Below are 5,206 nucleotides of genomic sequence, written 5' to 3' on the forward strand. Positions count from 1 at the left end.
TTGCCATCCCTAGGTCGGGGTTCAAGTCTTCAGGAGGAAACTTCACACATATATACACTTAAATTAAGATAGAGTAGAAATTCTATCTTGTATCAAAAATTTAAAAAAAAAAAAAAAAAATTCTAGTATTGAAATCCCTACCCTCATTAGTCAAGCCATTAATTTAGCTTGATTAAGAAACTTCCGTTTTTCTATTCCTATTTTCCATGAGTCTCACAGCAGTCAATTAATACAAGGGTGGTTGTTACAAATAGTGAGCAACAGATTTTATATCATTATTAAAATTTATTCTCAACAAATTTCTCTGCCTTGCTCTTCAGCCGTAATGAATGTGGCTTGACCTATACTTGGAGTAATTCTTAGGTACGCCCAGAACACGGAGAATAGTGCTATCTCCTCTCACATTCATAATTGAGTTTATTCATTTAATTCATGATGGGGTCCACTATAAATGTAAGAGGAGGAAGTATAATTTCTCTATGCTTCGAGAGTACCTAAGAATTTTCCTTATACTTATGCCACTTAGGTGTTTATTTGGAAACAACTTATATTTTTTATTGAAAATTTTTTGCTTAAAGTACTGTAAATAAAAGTTAAATAAAATAAACTGAATTTTTTTTTTTATTGAAAATATTCTAACAAAAAAAAGAAGTAGAGTGGAACCACAATAAGCAAAAAAACATAGAGTAAGACCTGTAAACAATACCTGCCCATAGCTTTTGGACCAAAAACAATACATGGTTGTGTGAAGAAATAAGCTATCGAAGCTAGGAAATAAGCTTCTTTGTTATGGACATGAAACCAGAAAACAGAAGAAAATTTAAGCAAAAATCCAGTATTAATTGAACCCAAATGCACACCAAGGCGGAAGAAGATCATATGAAGCTAAAGCAACGGGGTTGAGTTATTGAATCACACCAAATCTTTGATACACACTTCAATTTGGTATGATATTTTTATGGAGATAGAAGAGAATTTGTTTTTTTTGTTTTATTTATTTTTTTTATTTTTTATTGCGCCATTTTCTTTGGGAAAATGTTAGGACCATACCTTTTACCACAACTTGCTTATGTGGCAAGTCGTGAGTAGTGGAGTAAAAGTGGTGTGTCCATAACTCCACTACTCACAACTTGACTTGTGAGTAAGTTGTGGCCAAAGCTATAATACTAGGCCAAAATAGGCATTTGTCTCTTTTACCTAAAAAATGTAGCAAAATGCTCATGTTTTGAAATTATCTAGCAAAATTTCCCTATTTTGAAACTCGATTTTTAGAAAATCGACTTATAGGCAATCAAACTTAAAAAAAAAAAAAAAAAAAAAAAAAAAAAAAAAAAAAAAAAGAAAGAAAATTACATTGAAACTTGATTTTTCCAAATAACTCGATTTTCTAAAAATCGAGTTTCAAAATAGGGGTATTTTGCTAAATAATTTCAGAACAAGGATATTTTGCTACATCTTTTGGGTGAAAGGGGCAAAAGCCCATTTTTTCCTATTAGTATTAATCTTTTCTTTGTATTTGTTGCATTATTTAGTGGCTAAGAAAGTGAAATATAAGAAAATAATTTTTTTACTTTTTAATCATTTTTGTTATTTGGATTTTTTTTTTAATTTAAATGATGGGTGGAATTTTTTAATGTTTATTAGAAAATTTTATTATTTTTTTAACCACATAAGTTTAAGTGTGTCAACAATTCGCATTGTTTGACACGTAAGTGAGTTGACTACAGGAATTAACTTGACAGCAAGTTAAAACTAACAAGGACCAAGTTGACTATTGAGAAAAGCATGAACCAAATTGAAAGTAGTCTCAAAATGTAAAGATGAAAATAGTAATAATTGCACACAAGAACATAAAGATTCACATGGAAAAAACATTTCTCCTTGAATTGAAAAACCATAGGATTTTTTTTGAATCAATCCACAATTATAAAATCAATTACAATAGCCTCTTCTTAATATTATGCCTAACTTGAGATCCACTCCAAATATAATAATATGTCTTTTTAGAAATTCATGTGAACTTATCTGAGATCTTCACTCATTTTGAATACAATAACTTTCAGTGGTTGTGGCATTCAAAAGGCCTTTCCCTAAAGAAAATCCTATATTTATTTCCTTTGTATGTCTCATGGCTAAAGAAAGTCTTATTGTTTCTTTGCTCTCACAAACACTATTTTTCTTCTTATTAGACTCACACTGTGGCAATACCATTTCTTTTTCTTCACTTTGCAACATCAATTAAAAAGTTACAAATTCTCTTTGATTTGTGTGCTTTACAGAAAACTTTGGTAAAGAAAATCCAAACCTTGTAGTCTCTTCCTTTGCGCTACCTCCTAAGTGAAAAATCATTTTTCCTCTCTTGGTTTCACTTTCAATTCTACAACTTTTTCATCTTCCAATAGGGGAGGACTCCTGGGCCAAAGCCATCATATTCTCCGCAATACTGTCAATTTAGAAGACTTCAATTTATATTCATTGGTTAACAAGGAATACATTACGAACTTGTTTAGCTTTCTAAGTCGCAATAGAAATATAAGGCAAATTTTCAAAAATTTATATCCTGACTCAAATTTCTTCAAAGTCTTCTTTCGTTTTTATAGAGCTCCACCTTAACGTCTTTTTCTTCGAGAACAAGGTCTTTTGACTTTGAAGGCCAAGGTCTTGACTTTTAAGGGTGGTAAAGTGACAGGCAGTAAAAAAATCAAAGTATACACTTTTTTTTCTCTACTCCACCATGCCATTGTATATTATCTTAATTTATTCAAGAGAAATGTTGTTGATAATACTTTCATAATAAATTTTAATGGGCAGAGCTATACTTAGCAATGGGGGCCATGACACCCCCCCTGCAAAAAAAGAATTGAACAACTTATTGTTGGGTTCCAAAAAATAGTTGTTAATAAGTTTCTCTTATTCAAGAGAAATTTTCTCTTAGAGTTATCTTATTTTATTTGGGACCAAGTCTTTTCATTGTTTTTGTTAAGTTTCAAATTGTTTGTCAATACTTAATTAGTTAGTCACAAAATATTAAATGAAAAAAACAACACTGAGGATATGTAATGTTAGGGAGACAATATATAGAAAGCAATTTTCTCTTGGACATACACACATATAAATTTTATTTTTATTTTTCAATTTGGGACTAAGTCTTTTACTGTTATTGTTGTTGTTAAGTTTCCAATTGTTTTTCAATGCTTGATTTAGACTAAAAATGTTGAATGAAAAAAGACAGGGTATATTCTTGTTAGGGGGTAAAAATTTAGCTATGTAAATGTATGTATGTATGAATATGTAATTCAACCCCTCCAAACAAAAATTTCTTGTGACTAGTTATTACTGGTGGACAAAAGTAATTTTAGTGGTGGGTTCCAAATTAAAACCAATAACAACTTACAACTTAAAATTTATTGTAAAAAAGTTATAGATGTAGCATTTCTATTTATTTTAAGGGTCCGAGTAACGTTAGATAGCATTTAGTGCAGGTTTTGTCAAATTTATACTCAAAACAATCTGTCATGTTTATAGGGGTAAGGGAAACATTGATGACAAGATAATTTTTTCCGATGACACCAAAATTCCTTTATCCCATTTCTCCTAAACTCATAACAAAATCTTGGGCTATATTTGGTAACTACTTTTATTTTATTTTAAAAAAAATTGAGAATTAAAATAAAAATCATAATTTTTATGTTTCCAAAATAAAAATATGTGTTTTCAGTTTAATGGGTCTCACAACCTGAAAATGAAAGAATTAGTTTCTAGTCTATCTGTATCTATTTCTATATATATGGAAAGTTTTAAAATCATCATATAATAATCCAAAATGTTTGCTACCCTGAAATTTTTTTGTCTTTCTTGAATGATAAGGAGAAAAAAAAAATTGGGTCACCCCAAGGATGCCTTTGGCATCCAGGGGTCGATCCAAACGACCTTGCATCTTTTATCTCTCTCACATTTTGATTTGTATAAAACTTTTATTTGTCTCTATAAATTAAGAAATTGTTAATTAGTAATGTCAAATGGATCCATTTGACACTACAGTAGGAATTGGAGCTACAAATTTTCCCCCTCTATGCCCTGTGGTAATGATTCAATAGTTCCTCATATAAAATTATTGACTCTGGAGACATAGTAATATGGAGAAGACAAATTTTTTTCAATCCTGCAAGTACAGCGTTTGAATCAATAGAGAACTTTTCTTCTATATCTATATGAATAGAGTTAGTTCAAAAAAAGAGTGAGCATTTCTTGTCTTCTCCTATCAATGTTTGGTTGATAATAATAATAATAATAATAATAATAATAACAACATCATCATCATCATCATCATCATCATTATTATTATTATTATGTTATAGCATTTTAATATTAAATAATTAAAATGAATAAAACTGGAAACTTAAATGTAAAGATGTGGGAATTTATATGAAAGATAAAGAATTAGTAAAATGTGTAATCCCACATTGAAAATGAAATAGACTCCTTTATTGTTTTTAAGTGTGGTAATTATTGCGCTAAAATGTATTAGAATAGATATTGAGTCAAATACGTGCATAGGGAAGGGTGAAGGGAGGAGGTGTCAAAATTTGGAATTAAATTGGCCTCGTGGATCCCACTACCTACTAGCCCAATCATACGGCATTTTTTTGGGGGGTTTTTGTATCCTAGGGGAGACAAGTCAGAGAAGATCTGAACCAATTACAAGTTTAGCGAACCAAGGACTTGAATCTCTATAAAGAAAACGAGTATTGCACCTCAGTCCAAATAGTGAAAGTTGCCTATATCCTCTTTGAGAAGAATCCTTCTAAGGCTTCCACTGATGAGATGATTAAGGAAGAACTCCATCTTCCTTAAGCAAAAATAGATAAGCATGCAAAAGATTAATACAATTATCACTTCTATCTTTTGAATTGTCTTGCCGATTATTTCTATGATTATTATGATGAATGTACTTTTGGTACTAACTTTGTGCAGATTCTTAATTGCTCATGGATGTTGGACCCAAATATCACATACTTTCTTGGACTGGAAGTATTCCTTAAAGTCTCGGAATAGACTGCTCGATAAAAGGTTATCTAGATTGAGAGATATCAAATCGGGAAAATTGACTTGAGTACTAAAATAGTCCTAGTTCTAAACCTAAATATATACATCATGCACTTAATTAAAGGGTCACACACAACATGTTAAAGGTTTCATCATAGCA

Source organism: Quercus lobata, chromosome 5 (genome assembly GCF_001633185.2).
Source record: "Quercus lobata isolate SW786 chromosome 5, ValleyOak3.0 Primary Assembly, whole genome shotgun sequence".
NCBI classification, from domain to species: domain Eukaryota; kingdom Viridiplantae; phylum Streptophyta; class Magnoliopsida; order Fagales; family Fagaceae; genus Quercus; species Quercus lobata.